At 39.2% G+C, this 18,609-nt stretch overlaps 1 protein-coding gene across 10 annotated transcripts in view; it reads right to left on the reverse strand.

Annotated features, from left to right (window-relative positions):
- The window catches only part of HNRNPC (heterogeneous nuclear ribonucleoprotein C), a 54,369-nt gene that overhangs the window by 30,971 nt on the left and 4,789 nt on the right, over positions 1-18,609 (reverse strand). For 6 of the 10 annotated variants that reach the window (XM_037502994.2, XM_037502993.2, XM_037502992.2 and 3 more), the window contains one exon: positions 18,520-18,545. The exons of 2 other annotated variants lie outside the window; for them this stretch is intronic. The gene's annotated coding sequence lies outside the window, so the exon portion shown is untranslated. Of the gene's footprint in view, positions 1-17,816; positions 18,490-18,519; positions 18,546-18,609 lie in introns of those variants that run through there. 2 more of the 10 variants (XM_037502991.2, XM_054689039.1) reach the window with 2 other exon arrangements.

Raw genomic sequence — 18,609 nt, forward strand, 5'->3', positions numbered from 1 at the left:
AATTCTAAGAAATGAAGTTGAAATAGATTTTACCTGCTCTAGTAAGAGGATGAATACAAGGGACTGTGGGGAAAATGAAGGTGCTACAGCATTTTACTCTATAAAACCTCAAAACTCAGAAGCCTTGTGTATTATCATTCCATTTTCATTATTTTTCCATCTCCCAATTCTACTCTAACTTTACTATCACTTTCTTCCATTTTAAATAATTCATCACCTAAGAGAATATCCCTAGAGAGTAGCTTTGTCCATTAAAACCAGTCACCTATTTTTCAACCCCTAAGTTTCCCTTTCATCCCTTAGTTGGGCATCATCTATCCACATACGGGGTTTTTGAATTGTAGTTTTCCAGTCTAGGTTTTCCAGAAGTTCATACTCTTAGTACAATTTCATATATTCTTTTGCCTTCTGTATTTCCTGACACTGGAAGTTAAGCCCAAAGGCTTGATCAGACTTGTGTGACATTTTAAGACTATACATAGTAGGTACTTCTTGTGATGTCCTTAATGTTTCATTTTTACATTTCACTAGGTAGTATGGTGCTTTAGGTTTATCTCTGATGATACTAAGATCTCAGAAGACTAGCTTCTCAGATCTTACGTGCTAGTAACAGTTTGCCTGTGTCCCTTCTATTTTTAAGTCAGTTTTGCTGGGTATAAAATCACTATACCCCATTTTCTTCCTTTAAATGTTACTCTCATTTACTTCTGGACAGTTTTCTGGCTGTCATGGGGTCACCCCAAAGTGTAAATCTTGCTGAAAAAGCTTTTTTTTTCTTAATGTGGGTAGCTGAGCAGGTCTTTGCTTTGTCATCACTCATTAAGTCTTATTTTTTTTTTTACCCAAACAGCTCACATATTTACAGAGCCAGGTACAAAGGTGTACCAAGAGAAAATGTGCACAAAGCAGTGATGTTTTCAGTGACATGATAGATGCTACTGATCTTGATACAGCATAAATATGCACACCATCTCCATGCTATTCCTTACAGACCCAGCTTGGTTCTTCTCCAGTGTCTCCTCTTGGAATTGTACCTGATTTTATTGCCAGTTTTCATCTGAATTCACTGGGGAATGGGACGATTTTATTTTTATTTCTTGGCTAGGAACAGCTTGATCCTGAAAGCCTTGAGAAGACATGGTAAGGAAGAGGTAAGCACGCACAGCGCCATGGTGGAGGGAAGGGTACTCATTCAGTCTTAACAGTTTAATGATAGAACTAGAACATACCTAAATGAGAGCTTTAAAGCTTTCTCATGGGTCATGAAGTTTATACTCTGGAATAAGCCTGAAAGGGTACATAGGCCACGACAGTATTTCCCAACTTTCAAAATCTAGGTGCTATGAAAGGAAGAAATGCAGACTGTTTTGAGCTGCTTAAACATCAGGACTAATAATCTTAGAGAAACACATCAAGGCCTTCCTGGTGGCACAACTGGTTAAGACGCAACCTATGAAGCTGTCTGCAGCCTCTGCAGCACCAGTTAGATCCCCCGGGCCAGCCAGGGAGCAACCCACATGGCACAGCAGACCTATCCTGACTCGCCCGCCGCTTCCTTGAACAGTGTATTTCAGGGCCTCCCCGGTGGCGCAGCGGTTGAGCGCTGGGTTGCGAAGCTGCCCGCGGCCTCTGCAGCGCCGGTTCGATCCCCGGCTGCTCCCCGGCCACAGGAGGAGGGTCCCACATGGCGCGCAGACCTCTCCTGCCTGCTGCTCCCCTCAGCAGTGTACTTCGCTCTGCTCTGCTCCCCGCTCTGGCTCTGGTGAATTCTCTCACCCTCCCGCGCTTCTGACTGTACCCAGTGCATGTATAAACAAAACAAACAAACAAATGAATAAATAAATAAAACATGCCTCTATTAAAAAAAAAAAAAGTGTATTTCAGTGTGCCTGCCTGTTCTGTCCCCTACTCTGTCTCTGGTGAATCCTCTCACCCCCCACACCTCTGGCCTGTACCCCAGCTCTTGTATGCATAAATAAATCTTTTAAAAAAAAAAAAAAACCCACACAAAAAATAGGGCCTCCCCTGGTGGCGCAGTGGTTGAGCGCTGGGCTAAGAAGCTGCCCGCAGCCTCTGCAACGCCAGTTCGATCCCCGGCCGCCGGTGAGGGTCCCACATGGCGCGCAGACCTCTCCTGCCGGCCCACTGCTCCCCTCAGCAATGTATTTCGTCAGTCTGCCTGTTCTGTTCCCCGCTCTGGTGAATTCTCTCACCCTCCCGCGCTTCTGACTGTACCCAGTGCTTGTATAAATAAATAAATAATCTTTTAAAAAAAATCAGATATCATGTAAAAAGCAAGTTGCAAGAGGAATGAATTGTTTACATTTCATGTGGATTTTTTGTAAAATAGATTTCTAATAACTCAGCGTTCTAATTACCAGCAACTGCCACCTTCAGAGAATAACTTTTAAATGTGGGAATTATATTTAAATTAAAAAAAAAAAAACAGTAGTATGTACAGCTGTACAACACAGAACCTGGACAATGTAAAAACTTGGTACAAAAAAATGTGCTTAAGAAAAAAAAATGTGCTTAAGTCAGAAATATCAAGTATTTTGTATAGGTACTCTACTTTTGGTTAACTTTTGCTCTATATTGTCAAATTTTCTGCAATTAACTTTTTTTTACAGTAAAAGTTATCTTTTAAATCAAGCACATAACTCTAATACATTTGATGGAAATAAAAAAGGCCAGACTTCCAAACCAAAACATCATGAGAAAAAGCACCCAAGAAGTGAAAACTTCCTTTTCTTGAGCTACAACCTTCAGCAATGTTAATTCCTTTTGTGAACAAAACTAAAACATCTACTATTCTCTGATACCTCCCAGAATGCAGAAACTTTTATTAAGTGTTCTTATTTCTCAAGGCAATGGGTTATTGTGCATAAATTCACCCAGATTTTTCCTCTACGGAAGACTACTGGAAATATGGTTCTATTACAAAGGCTTTCACCAAAATGTCCTATCTGAGACCAGACTGCTTTCAAGAATTCTACCTGATCTCAATCTTCAAAGAAAAAACTAAGAAGAAATAAAACACTGAATACCTTGCTTTAAAGAGTTCCAGGTCTATAGGAAAAGAATAAGAAAAGTCATCATTCCTGACAGCACAGGCCATTTTAGGGACCTCAAGAGATAGATTTACCCAAAAAATACAGGTATCAAGGGCAATCTTATGTTGAGACCTTGGTGTGGTCCCAAGAGACCATTAGTTTTATATGAGATTCCTTATGAAACAGTTCTGCAAAGCAGATTTTAAAAATCAATAGGGGCTGTACTCTTTCAATTGTGCTTATACAAAAAACTGGGCAACTTTATTGGAAATAGGCTTAATTTACAAAAATTTTTTTTATTGTTTTAGTATTTTTAGATTTATTTTTATTTATGCATACAAGAGCTGGGGTGTAGGCCAGAGGTGCACGAGGATTCACCAGAGTGGGGAGCAGAATAGGTGATCTACTGAGAGAGATAGGAGAGGCCTGCTGCCCCATGTGGGTTAGCTCTCTGGGGATGGAGAACAAAGGGAGAAGGGACCCCAATGGTCTTTGCTGGAGGATTATGGGTAGCATTGTTTGTGGGAGTGGTAACATACATCTAAAGAGGTATGAATCTATTCCCCTAAATCAGTGTTAAAAAACCAATGTTGCAAACTCAATAAAAAAGTTGGTATTATGTAAAAAAGTAAAAACGTACAGCCACATTAGTGTCAGTATGTATTAGCAGTAACAGGCTGTAAACAGTGCTTTTATAAAACCAAATGTTTTGAGAATATCAAATGTACCAACACTGCTAAATAATGAATATTAATCTGCACAAAATAGTTTAAATTTTAATAATCTTATGTAATGTCTTTTTAAAAAAAATTTATTTATGCATACAAGAACTGGGGTACAGGCCAGAGGTGTGTGTGTGTGTGGGGAAGAGGATTCACCAGACACAAAGTGGGGAACAGAACAGGCAGACTGACTGAAATACACTGCTGAGGGGAGCAGCGGGCGAGTCAGGAGAGGTCTGCTGCACCATGTGGCCGGGGATGGAACTCATGGCGCAATGGTTGCAGATAGCTTCATAGGTTGCATCTTAACCCCTTACACCATCAGGGAGGCCCCATAACGGGATGTCTTGATGGAAAATCCAACTCATGCATCTAGTTTATAAACTTCAACTTTATTCCACTTTTTGAAAATGATTAAATTTTCTAAATGATTAATCCTTTAAGTCCTCAAAGATTAAAGCACCTAGGTTTATGTCCTTTAAATGTTTTCTCAGCAAAGTTTTAAGTCAAATTCATTAAGATAAATTCATTCTTTAATTTATTAACAAATACTATGTAAGATCTAAGTAAGTGAAAGTTCAAAGAATAAAAAAACTGTATCAGATTCCTTTCTGAAATTGGCTTTATAGAGTATAGCCCTCAGGGAAAAGATCTGTGAAATGACTGTGTTTGCTGGTTACTATACATCTTGTTTAACTTACTAGCAGAGCAACTGGTCTGGTTTCCAGAGAATTCCAAAAGCAGAATTCCATGAAAATACAAATAGTTTCCCTAGAAGGTATTAAGTAGTGGCACTCCAATCTCTAGTCCATGAATGCATATACATGCAGATTTGTCTGTTTTTCTCACTCCAGGTTTTAATTCCTGAACTTGGACTGAGATACTTCTATACCCATATACCAAAGGATCTGTGTGTATAATATGCTTCATGCTGAACCAATACAAGCTATGAGATTTTAGTGACAATGTGAAGGATAAGAAGTGCTTAAGATTCACAGATACAGGAAAATGTGCTTCTATTCCTACTTCTACCACACCATTCTAGTAAACCCAAAAATCATCCCCCCAAAACCATTTACCTCACTGGGATGCAAGCAAACCTATGGATTTTATTTCCAAATCTTACTCTAAAGTTTTAACTACTACCATGACTCTTTGCCCTCTTAAGAAAACCTATCAGATCATCAAATCTAAGCTAAAAAATTGGAAAATGTTTACAACTACCCCATTTCTTTTAAGTTCACATTAAACCTCAAGTAAATTGTGCACAGAAGAGGTATAGAAAGGTGGAAAGGGAAGACAGCACTATTTGATTATGAGATTGAAGATGCAAATGATCCTGAAACAGGTTATGAAAGTTCTGGAATTCATTGGGAGTGGAGTCAAAATTGATTTCAAATTGGAATCTAGCCTTCAGCTCCATTCCTTTTGTGACCAAGGTACTAGAACTCAGATGCAGCAGAAAGGAACTACAGGTATAGAAGATACTTGACAAAACAGTATCACTCATTCCAATTGTGTCAGGATTACATACAGACATTCACTGCAAAGAGAGGGGGGAAAAATGCAAACTAGCCACAAGGAAATGTTTCTATGGTGCATTTCAATTTCAGCAAGTCCTCTGTTTGTTCATCCCCTTCACACAAAATGAATCACATATACTTGATAACTCATTTGTCAAAAAACAATATATATGGCATCAATATGGCTTATCAGATGTCAAATCATATTAACTAGAAAACAAGGGAATTAACTTACCTCAAGGAAGAAAATTTAGTACTGTTCCTTTAGAATTTCCTTTATTACTACCCCTTAAAACATAAACTAGCGTTTATATTAAATTCAAATTAGATTACAGTGGTCATACACCTAATGTTATTTCCCATCTTTCAAGAATCTTAAAAACAAAGTGGCACTAGATGGCAGCAATGAGGTGGTGCTAAAAAAAAAAAAGACTTGAGCCACAAGATACTTGATTTCACAATGCAGTCTACAATTTGCCTACTTCCCCATTTCTCTTTACATTTTCAAAAGGACATGTATTTAGAAAAAGACAGGAGAACACAAGGTAGGAGAAGGAGCCTTCTGCCCTCTGGTTTTCTGGTTTGTTTTTTAATTTTTAGTGTGGGAAAGATTTTGTATTTTTATGTTCTATTTAGGATGTTCAGCTCAAGGTTAGTCACTATCTTAAATGTGGGGGAAAAAAAAACAACCCTGAGGAATATTATTGTCCATAAAAATTCAAGTCTTTAATACTGCATACAAAGATGTATGAAAATATACCCTAAAGATAAAGAGCTCAGAGGTTTTGGAGTGAGAGATTCCTTTCAATTCTAAGCTCAACCACAGAAATAGTGTGCCCTTTCCTTTATAAGTCAATCTCTTCAAAATCAGATTTCTCAACTGTAAATGAGGAACACTGATATTATTTGCGTCAGAGGACAGGAATAAGGCATAACTGAAGACACACAAAACATCTAACACAGTGCCTGGCACACAGCAAGTGTTGCTGCTACAGCTGCTGCTGTTACTATACATCATTTACTATTATTGGTACATACCAATGTAAAAAAAACTGGACCAAGAACAAAAACAGGTGATTAACAAACACAAAAAGGTCAATGAAAATTAATAATTCAACACTGCCATGAAAGAAACATAAACCAGATGAACTAAAACATTTTAAATCACAAGTGACTTTCATTATTCTGACAGTATGAAGTGGTACCAAATTTTCACAGAAAAACTGGATTTTATGAAATCTTGAAACTATTATTCTTTGACTCAATAGTTTCCACTTTTTGAGAATTCATTTGAAACAAAAAGACATTAAGAATGAAAGATTAGAAAACATGCATGACAATAGGAGACTGGCTAACTAAATTTCAGTACCTGTATACAACTGAACATAGCAGCAAAGGGTCCCACCAAAAAAAAAAATGAAAAACCAGGACATCCTTAATGTAATTGAAAACTTAAGTGAATGAGAGTAACAAAGGTCATCAGTGTATAAACTCCTGGTCAGGCAGAGAGTATCTTTATGCTTGAGAGATTTATGCTTACAAATTTAGGGGTTTTTTTGTCTTAAGTGAGCAATTTTTTTTCAAAGGTTCAGTAGAAAAAACTGAAAGAAAAAAGCCAATTTGGCTATCTATCGAGGTGGACAACAAAGGAACTCAGTGTGAAGTTGGGGAAAAGGAAAAAGTGGTTATATAACTAGTAATCATAGATCTACCTTGAGCTGCAAAACTTTTTTAAAAAAAGATTTCTTTATGCATATAAGAACTGGGGGGGTGCAGGTCAGAAGTGGGGGGGGGGGGTGAGAGGATTCAGAGAGTGAATGGGGACCTGAACAGGCGAAATACACTGCTGAGGAGAGCAGTGGGTGAGACAGGAGAGGTCTGCCGCACCATGAAGGTTAGCTCCCTATCCTGGAGAACTCTGTTGCAGTGCTTGACAGCACTGTGTCTTCAACCCCTGCGCCACAAGGAAGGTCCCTTGATGTGCAATCTTATTAAAGTGTGAATCTTTCAGGTATCATTTCCCACCAAGAAAGAATTCTTGGTCACCACATGGTTATACTATGTTATATAATAATATGTAATTTGACTAAGCTCAGGTAATTCAAAATGTATTTCAGGACTTCAACTATTTATGATATTTGTAAAACTTCATTTATTATCTTGTAGAAAGCTTCAACTGCATCGATATACTTACTAAAATTTGCTACAGTTCATGGAGACTTTTGCTTGGAAAAGCATAATCTTTCGGATTTTACAAAAGTAGCTGGTTATCTGTTGTGTAACATCTCAGCAGAATCTAGGGACGCACACAAGTCAAATATGTTAAGTTTCTGTAGCAATGCATATTTTCAGTCACTGAGGCAACAGATTATAAAAAGCATGCCAACTAAGGTCAGGTTTGTTACTAAATGAGTCTGGATCGAACTAACAAAAATCTCTGTCAAATTTTTATTTATTTTATTTTTTTATTTTACTTAATTTATTTGATTTATACATGCACTGGGTACAGTCAGAAGCACAGGAGGGTGAGAGAATTCACCAGAGCCAGAGTGGGGAGCAGAACAGGTAGAAGGACCGAAATTACTGCTGAGGGGAGCAGTGGGCGAGGCAGAAGAGGTCTGCTTCACCATGTGGGAATCTCCCTGGCTGGCTAGGAATCGAACCAGCACTGCAGAGGCTACGGACAGCTTCACAGCATGGCACTCAACCCGCTGTGCCACCAGGGAGGCCCGTTGTCAATTTTTTAAATCTCTGAATTGTGAATAGAAAATTGTGGAGCAGGGGGCCTCCCCAGTAGCGCAGCGGTAGAGCGCTGGGTTGCGAAGCTGCCCGCAGCCTCTGCGGTGCCGGTTCGATCCCCGGCTGCTCCCCGGCCACCAGAGGAGGGTCCCACATGGCGCGCAGACCTCTCCTGCCGCCCGCTGCTCCCCTCAGCAGTGTACTTCGGTCCTTCTGCCTGCTCTGCTCCCCTCTCTGGCTCTGGTGAATTCTCTCACCCTCCCGCACTTCTGACTGTACCCAGTGCTTGTATAAAAAAAAAAAAAAAACAAAAAAAAAATAAATAAATTAAAAAAAAAAAAATTGTGGAGCAGGGCCTCCCCCGGGGGCGCAGCGGTTGAGCGCTGAGTTGCGAAGCTGCCCGCAGCCTCTGCAGCACGGTTCGATCCCCGGCTGCACCCGGCCACCGGAGGAGGGTCCCACATGGCGCACAGATCTCTTCTGCCGCCCGCTGCTCCCTTCAGCAGTGTGCTTCAGTCCTTTTGCCTGCTCTGCTCCCCACTCTGGCTCTGGTGGGTTCTCTCGCCCTCCTGCGCTTCTGACAGTGCCCAGTGCTTGTATAAATAAATAAAAATAAATCTTTTAAAAAAAAAAAAAGATAAAAAAATTGTGGAGCAGTGCAACAAAATTAATTTTTATATAGAAATTTTTAGTAAGGAAATCTAATAAAATTATTGCAACATTCCCCATTATTCAAACCCAAGAAACTAAAAACAGGATTATACCTAAATTTGAGAATTAAACAGTGAAATGTGTAAAAAATTAGGAGTCCTGTATTTGTTATCATAAACTTCATTTTATCACCACTATAACGATGTAGATTCTTATCTTAGGGCCTTGAAAATAGGTATTTATTCAATGTTTTCTGTGTGAGCACAGTTGTTTTTTAAGCTCTTATCTTTTAGAAATACATATTAAAATACCTACAGAAATATACCAAGGAGGCCTCCCCTGGTGGAACAGCGGTTGAACGCTGGGCTGCGAAGCTGCCTGCAGCCTCTGCAGTGCCAGTTCGATCCCCGGCGGCCAGAGATGATCCCACATGGTGGGCAGACCTCTCCTGCCGTGCCTGCAGCTCCCCTCAGCAGTGTACTTCGTCAGTCTGTCTATTCTGTTCCCCGCTCTGGTGAATTCTCTCACCCTCCCGCGCTTCTGACTGTACCCAGTGCTTAAATAAATAAATAAATAAATAAGAAATATACCAAGGATTTGCTTCAAAATAACACGTGAAGGAACAAATGCAGGTATAAATGAAACATGGTTAGCCAAATATTAAAGCCGAGTAAGAGGGCCTCCCTGGTGGCACAAGGGGTTAAGACGCAACCTATGAAGCTAAAGGCAGCCACTGCATCAAGAGTTCGATCCCCAGCCAGGGAGCTACCCACACGTCTCAGCAGACCTCTCCTGTCTCACCCATTGCTCCCCTCAGCAGTGTATTTCAATCTGCCCGTTCTGTTTGCCACTCTGTCTCTGGTGAACCCTCTCACCATCCGCAACTGTCACCTGTACCCCATTCTTGTATGCATAAATAAATCTTAAAAAAAAAAAAAAAGCTGAGTAAGAATTTGTAGACTATTCTCTTCTCTAGAGTATATTTGGCATTTTTCACAATAAAATAAAGATAGCCCTAAATATTTACATATGCCTATCTCAGCATAAAAATTACATGGGAATCTCAAGCTATACATAAAATGTAGTCAACATAGTAGCAAACTTTCAACAGATCTGTAACTATAAACAACTCTTTAGCATACCAATTCCTACTTCTTGGGTAAGAAATGCCCAGGATTCTATAAATTTACAAAATTATCAAACACTAACTCCTCTCACCCCCACTGCTGACCTACACCCTAGTTCTTGTATGCATAAATAAAAAATAAATCTTTAAAAAAAAAAAAAGAAAAAGCCTGTGTAGTCACAGGTGGACAGGAGAGCTACAAACTTTTGTAAAAGGAAAACAAATAGAACATGAAAAGATTCTACAAGTATGCAATGGAATACTACACAGCTATTAAAATGTTTAAAGATAAACACATGCAATTTGCAGCAACATGGATGGCGCTGGAAGGGATCATGCTCAGCGAAATAAGCCAAAAAGAAAAAGAAAAATACCGGATGGTCTCACTCATAGCAGGAATCTAGAAAACTTAAATAAGGGACCAGGAAAATGAATATAAGAAAGTGAAAATCAAAATCAACAAAAAAACTATGAACCAGAGACACTTTTTGGGGGGTGGGGGGCGGGAGGGGAAGGATTGGGGTCAGAATGGGGCGTTTGCAATTGTATGGGGGAATATAAAAATAAAATTTAATATTTAAAAAAAAAAAATAAATAAATAAACAAGTAAATAAAAAAAAAAAAATGTTTAGATTATCTTTATTTACTAATAAGATGCTCATGCTAAGTAAAAACTTACATGGATGTGCTATCTGCATGACCCAACTTTCTGAAAAGCCTACACATACCAAAAAAAAAAAAAAAAAAGTCTGGAAAGACACAACAAAACCTTTTATCTTTGGATGGCTGAAGTTTATCTTTCTTTTTGGTTTGTTTTCAAAGTATTATATGAGCATGTATTGTTTACTGAATTTGGACTAAATGTGCAACAGAAAAGGGGGACCATCTCTTAAAAATGCACAGTAAGGACCAAATTAATCAATCTTGACAAAACTATCTTAGGTCCAGTGGTGATGCCCTATTCACAAGAGTATGCCTCTCACAAAGGGTCTCCATCTCTCTCCAGAAAAGAAGCAACTTGTTCTTCATGGATGAAAAATGCGCAGGAGTCTATAAAATTATCACCATTTTTAGCCAAGCACAAGATGTCCAGTTTTGCATGCTGGCTGCCCCACTGTTCTGTGCCAGCCTACAAGAAGAAAAGCAATACTTACAGAAGGATGCTCCTTCATAGCAAAGCTGCACTGAAAGCACCTTGAATCAAGATGAGTGGCAATCCCAATAAACACATTTGGGATTTAAAAACAAACTAAAAAATCTATCTTAGATTATATCATAAATAACCGAACAGTTGAAGATATCAGCCAACGAAGAAAATTTCCTTTGGAAATCACTGAGTTATAAAGCTTTTTGAAGTTAACACCAAAACCACTTAGGTGAAGAGGACAGTAATATACTAACAGTGCATTATGACTGTATCTTTTTCAGAATACAGAACCTTTGCGATGGGTGGAGGGAAAACGTCTGTTTAATATATATTCTACTATTAAAAAAAATATTTCAGACTAGCCAGAAAAGCCCAAGATTTGTTCAATGAACTCACAAGAGTTACAGGTTCATCTCTATGATGCCCAAGTCATGGGTTCATCTATGCAGGAAACTGGAAGAGTATTTCAGATTGGTAAAATTGGATCAGATTATACAGGAAGAAAATACTCAGATGTTCTCTAATCTCTTATGGCTACTTCTTACAAACCTGTGTTCTCAGTAAAGAATATAGATATTTTTAAATAATAAAATTCTTTCAAATTTTGATGACAGCCCCATCCCAGGTAACACTTATGTCCCCATATGCTACCAAAACTGTTTACTAAACCCCTATGTACAAATTCTAGTTATGCCATTTAAACCCAGACACAGAAAACTGAAGTAAAACTGTTGTTTTTAAATCAGAAACAAAAAAATGTACTGCTCATTACAATACTCAATCTCAGCACATACAGTGAAAGTTTCATTCCAACCTTTCCAAAATCCCTCCCCCTTGCCCAGAGATAATCAATATTAATTACTTTGCATGTATTTTACAGACAATTTTCTATATCTTTATGTAGAAAATAAAGTTCTACAGCAAGTGAGCTGGTGAGAAGTGCTGGACTATTTAGTGGGAGGGTAAGCGTGAATGGCTGAGTGAGGGTAAAAAATACTGAGATGGTAACATCTATTAACCTAAACGAATTAAACTTAACTTTATGTCTAGGGTAATAAATTGTAAGGAAAGCCTTAGGTAGGAATATTTAGTGTGTTCAAAACATGGTAATGTGGCTGATGTAAAGTGTATTATTAGTAAGGGAAGAAGGGAACAATAATTTGTGTAGAGTGTCTTGTAAATCACAAAATTTTATAGGACCTACAGGTCACTAATTTTCTACAAGGCCAAAGATAAGGTATGAGAAAAAAATGAAGGATGCCTACACAAAATCTGTCCACATGACATGAAAACTAGTTTATTAACTGACCAGGCCGACAGTGCAGAAGAAACTGGTTTGAGGTAAGCAAAGGAGGTGACCAATTTTGGACTTTTAAACCTAACATACTTAAATTCAAAGAAACTGTAACTGGCAGATGAGTATGCCCATCAAAAAAGATGTCTAGGTTGGGCCTCTCCAGTGGTGCAGTGGGTTGAGTGTCACGCTGTAAAGCTGTCTGCAGCCTCCACAGTGCCAGTTCGATTCCCGGCCAGCCAGGGAGAATCCCACATGGCAAGGCAGACCTCTCCTGTCTCTCCCGCCCATCCCCTTATCAATGCCCTCAGTCTGTCTGCCTGTTCTGCAACCTGCTCTGTCTGGTGAATCCTCTCACCCTCCCACGACTCTCTCTGGCCTGTACCCCAAGTCTTGTATAAATAAAAATAAATCTAAAAAAAAGGCTGTCTAGGCTGACTATTTAAGTGTGGGAATTCCCGACTCAAGAGATGGTATATAAAATCATGTGACTGAATGAAATGACCCAGAGAGTACGAACAGAAAAGGAGGACTGAACCATAGAGCACACCATCTAAATGGTACAAAAGCCAGAAACAGAAAACCCTGGAAGTTAAATTAAAAATGTTTCTAGGGGGGCCTCCCCAGTGGCGCAGAAGTTGAGCGCTGGGCTGCGAAGCTGCCTGCAGCCTGTGGAGCGCCGGGGAGGGTCCCACACGGCCTGCAGACCTCCCCTGCCGCTCCCCTCAGCAGTGTATTTCATCAGTCTGCCTATTCTGCTCCCCGTTCTGGCTCTGGTGAATTCTCTCACCCTCCCGCGCTTCTGACTGTACCCAGTGCTTGTATAAATAAATAAATCTTAAAAAAAAAAAAAAAATTAATGTTTCTAGGGCCTCCTCCCTGGTGGCGCAGGGGTTAAAGTCTTAGCACTATCAAGCTATTGGCAATCACTTACTGCAGCATGAGTTTGATCCCTGGCCAGGGAGCTGACCATTCCTGTCTCACTCACTGCTCCCCTCAGCAGTGTATTAAATCAATCTGCCTGTTCTGCTCCCCACTCTGTCTCTGGTGAATCCTCTCACCCCCAACACCTCTGGCTTACACCCCAGTTCTTGTATGTATTAATAAAAACAAATCTTAAAAAAAATGTTTCTAGGAGATAAGTGGCTTGATTATTTAAGTCAAGCCACAGATCAACTGAGATGGACAAAAAGAATTTACCAATATATCCCTCTGTATTTTTAAAACAAATTATTTTCATCTAGAACTCACTTAAAAAAATAGTTACTCCCTTAAAAGAATGTCATACCCAGATTCCATAAAAATCCTGCTATACTGGGCCTCCCTGGTGGTGCAAGGGGTTAAAATGCAACCTATGAAGTTGTCTGCAGCCTCTGCAGCATGATTTCGATTCCCCAGGCAGGCCAGGGAGCAACCCACATGGCACAGCAGACCTCTCCTGACTTGCTCCCTGCTCCCCTCAGCAGTGTACTTCGGTCAATCTGCCTGTTCTGTTCCCCACTCTGTCTCTGGTGAATTCTCTCACCCCCCACACCCCTGGCCTGTACCCCAGGCTCTTGAATGCTTAAATAAATAAAAAATTCTGCCACAAAGCTTCATAATTTATTGCCTTGGACACATGCCACTTGAAAGTGTGAATTAAATACATTAAATATGTACTTTATTATTTAATTTTAAATATTTAAAATTTAAAATACATAAAATATTTTATGTATTTAATTTTAAACACACACTAAACAGTGGTATTTGGCTCAAAACATAATGGGGAGCAGAACGGGCTAATCCACGGCTAAAGGGAGAAGCAGGTGAGAAAGGAGAAGTCTGCTGTACCAAACGTGGATTAGCTCCCTGGCCAGGATAGAACCCAGGAATCAAACTGAGCCTGGAGCAGTGACAGCATGATAGCGTGAGATTTAACTCCTACACTACCAAGGAAGCCCCTGAAGCACAGTTTTCTTGGTACTTTAACCAAATTAAAACTGGTTTTTCTATAACACTTGACAATCAACTACAGACTAGTAAGATTAAGAATTGAAATTCACAGGTTTAAATGCCTGGGTTGAATTCATGTGTCACCATTACTAGGTATGTTTAGCAAATTAAATTCTATGGTTCAATTAAATATATATTAAAAAACCATATATAAGGTTCAATTAAATATATATATAAAATCTTTTTTTTTTTTTTTTTTTTTTTTTTACAAACTGTTTATTTTCCATCAACCTTATTTCCACTTTCTGTTCAAGTCTCTGGAAGAACAGCTTAAGACCACTCAGTGGTTGTTCCCACCCACTCAGTGGCTTGAGCAGTGGGAGCTGCAGACCAGTCTTCAGTGGCAGGCTGGGCGCTCCAGTCTTCAGTAGGGAACTGCTGGATAGGTACAGAGGGCACCTGCACGCCTTCAGACCAGTCTGCCACTTCAGGCTGAGTAGCAGTAAACTCAGCATGTAATACTATTTATGCAAGGTGTGACATTCAAGTTAACATAAATTGAGCACCTTAGCAGTGATAGCTACATGGTACAGTCCAGGTTATTACTTTCAGAAGAAAAAATTCACGTTCTACCTTTCAAATGAGAAAGCTGTTATATAATGACTGACCAAAGAGTGGTGGTTATAGAAATAACTAGTAATTTCATAGAGCCTGGCCAATATATCCCTATCCCCTTCAAACTAATTACATGTGCTCATTAATACATGCAAAGAATTCATTTGAAAAACGAGGGCAAGTAGTAACCTCAGGTATAGGATTCCTACTTTTTGAGGAGATCAATAGTGACCTACTCTAGTGGGTTTTCTAACTTACTGTTCTACTTGTACTTGGTCCTCATTACTAATATCACCAGACAAGAACCCAAAGGCAACTCCATTCTCCTTCAACAGATTCTTATCAAGCCCAAGATAATCTAGATCTTGCAGATGGCTCTAGCAGGACTTGTACGCTATGCTTGGTCCCTACCTACCTCTCCAACTTCATCAGTAACTCTATTAGCATTCTTTTAAAAAGTATTTGTTTATTTACTTATGCATACAAGAACTAGGATGTAGGCTAGCTAGAGGTGCAGGGAGTAAGATTCATCAGAGACAGAGTGGGGAGCAGAACAGGTGGATCTCCTGAGATACACTGCTGAGGGGAGCAGGGGCAAGACAGGAGAGGTCTGCTATGCTATGTGGGTTAGCTTCCGCCAGGGATCCAACTTGTGCTGCAATGGCTGATGATATCTTGACAGCGCTGAGACTTTAAACCCTGCACCAACAGGGAGGCCTCTCTGCATTCTTGATGACTATTCTCCAGTAGTATTTCTTGTTCTGAGGTCAAGTCCCTTAGCCCCCAACTCTGCTTTTAAATAGGATAACCCTCTTCCAAATATCAATTTTGACATTAATTCCTTTAACATCTCTTTTCTGGCAATACCCTCCCATTTCCAAATTCTAAATTTGGTTCCCTTAGTACAATCATCTCACCCTGTTTTCCTTCATGGATCTAGAGTGTGAAAGTGTTTATGTTCATTTTCTCTCTTCAAAGGTCTATTAACATCCAGGAAGGCAGGGGACAGAATGTTGTCTTCATTCCTACATGCTCAAGTCTAATGATGACTTTCAGAGTAAGTACTCAAATGTTTAATCAAAACCTGTATACCTGAGCCCCTCCCTGGTGGCACAAGGGGTTAAGACACAGACTATGAAGCTATCCCAGCCAGGGAGCTGACCCACATGGCACAGCGACCTCTTGTCTCGCCAGCTGCTCCCCTCAGTAGTGTATTTCAGTCAATCTGCCTGTTCTGTTCCCCACTGTCTCACTCCCCCCCCCACCTCTGGCCTGTAAGTCACTTCTTGTATGCTTATAAACAAATCTTAAAAAAAAAAAAAATCTGTATACCTGATTGTTCCACGAAAAATTCAAAGATCAATAAGTTGTTCTTTTTCTTACTTTCAAAGCTAACCCAGCTCCCTTTGTTGCCTTAGCTTCTATCCCCATCCCAGAAGCTAGAAACCTGAAAAGTCGTGCCAGTCTTCTTATCACAGCCACCACTAAAATACTCCTAAATTTATTTTCTCCTAATCACAGTGCCACTGCTTTTGATCAGACTAGGTGATTACTGTTCCTTAGATTTAATATCTCCTACTTCCAACAATCCAATTCCCCACTCAGTCATTCCTACACTGCTGTTATGCATGATGACATTTCTAAAAATGAAAATTTGATGTCACTCCACAATTTGGAATCTTTCAATAGCTCACCTTCGATTTCTGGCTTAAATACAAACTCCTTGGTATATCTTTCAAATTTGTGTAATCTGGTCTTAACTCCAAGATTCAGTTAATCTCCCTTTCTCTGAAAGGCATTTCTTGACCTCAAAAAAGAATTAGGTAACTATTTTTGCATTTGGCTCTGTGCTTATCTCTGATCACATTGTGACATTATTTTACCCATCTGTCTCCCTCAGAGGCTGAGTGCCTGAAGAACTATTGTATCTTTCTGTATAGTCAAAACCAGAATATGACCCACGAAGTAATGGATATGTAGATTAACAAGGAATAGAATTATGCTGGACGTATAGTAAACAGCAGCCACACAATGAGTAAAGAGCGTTAAGAGAAGCAGAAAAAGGTTTCATATACCAGGAGCATGAATAAAATTTGGACCCATAATAAAAACATTTCTATTCTTCCAGATAAACCTCCAGACCTTTTTCCTTAACCTTCTCCCATCCGTTTTCCTTTGAGGCCTGCCTTCAGTGTTCACAAACTAGATTTTACTCTTCAGTATGTGAACATAACTCAACACATCTTTAAAAAAAATTATTCTACTTCCCCAAGCTCAAAGTCTGTTAAAGCAACTCTAAAATGAACTATTAAACATTCCAATGTCAGAAAAAATACTACAGGTTGCTAAAATTCTTAACTTTTTAGCTACATTCTCATTAACTTATTCGCTGTTCCTCTAACAGACCAGATTCATTCTTTCCTATTACCTCTGGGATGACAACAGACTCTCAAATATCTGGTTGGGACACAGTCATCACTGAAAACAAGGTCAACCCTAGATCTTTCCTGACTTGGATACAGAGACTTAAATGATTTTTGTCTCCCAGGTTAAAAAGCTTATATCCTTTTCTTTAAAAAAACTTCAGGGAGACAGCATTTTAATATCAAGTCATGTGGGGTTTGTTATATTTTACTGATAAAAGTAGGCTAAATATAATTCAGTTGTCAAAAATTCAAAGAAATGTACTTTAATTGGCAAATTTACTAATTTACAGTAACTTAAAAACAAGGACTGCCATGTCTTGTTGCTAATCACTAAAACAAGCCAGTCATTCTAAAGCATACTTTATTCTTTCCAATTATCAAAAATTCTCAATCATGCAAATTAATTACTCATAATCCCATCAGTTTACAAAAAAGCTGAGGTGGCCTCCTTTTGTAAACAGCTCTTGAAATACACACACAAAAAGCATCACCCAAACATTACCAGTAGCTATCACCTACACCACAAAACTAGACTTAAAAATCGATGTATTTCCTAGCCTTTGCAATGAAACCAAGTGGACCTCACACCTCTTACCATCACCCAGGAAGGGTGTGCATCTGTTCCGAAGGCCCCCCTGGCTCCAAGTCATCCTGGCTGCTGCTGCTCCAGGCTGGGCATCCATGTTGCTGCAGCTTGTGGTTTGTGAGGGGTAGTGTACAGGAAAAGCAGGATGGGATTTCAAGGGAAACAGGAGGAAGATGGCTTTCTGGGAAAATGCCATCATCATCATAGGTGTTAAGTAGTACCACACACATTTTATTGCAGCACAGTTTAAAAATTTAACAAATGAAAGATTAAAAATAAAAAAAAACCAAAAAAAAATTAAAAATACAGACGTCCAGAGATGCTCTAAAACAGTTAAGTTAAAGATCAGGAAAAATAAGGTCACAGACTTAACAGCCAGTAAAATTCTTTTGAGGGGGTAGGGGATGAGGGCAAGGGTGGGGTTGGGAGAGAAAAGGTTTATGCTCAATCCACTTAAAAATGCTAATGCCTTCACTTTCTCTCCCAAGGTGCAAAACTCCAAAGTCAATCAGGAGGCGAAGAAATTCTTATGAACATTCAGAAAAACTCGACTTTAATCCGGTTAAAAATCATCAGTCATTATCATCATTATCACCACCATCATAAGTATAATAATAATAATAATAATAGTAACTAGTAACAACAATAAAAAGGAAATCAGCGGAAAGTCAGGAAAAATGTAAAAAAAAAATTGGAATAACTTACTGTAGCTGAAGATCAAAAAAATCTCACTGTAAAAAAAAAAAATAAAAATAGCCCAGATTAGAAAAACGGGAGGTGCAAAAATGTTAAGTC

This window comes from Talpa occidentalis, unplaced genomic scaffold (assembly GCF_014898055.3).
Source record: "Talpa occidentalis isolate TD23 unplaced genomic scaffold, MPIMG_talOcc4v2.1 talOcc4.11, whole genome shotgun sequence".
Taxonomy (NCBI): Eukaryota; Metazoa; Chordata; class Mammalia; order Eulipotyphla; family Talpidae; genus Talpa; species Talpa occidentalis.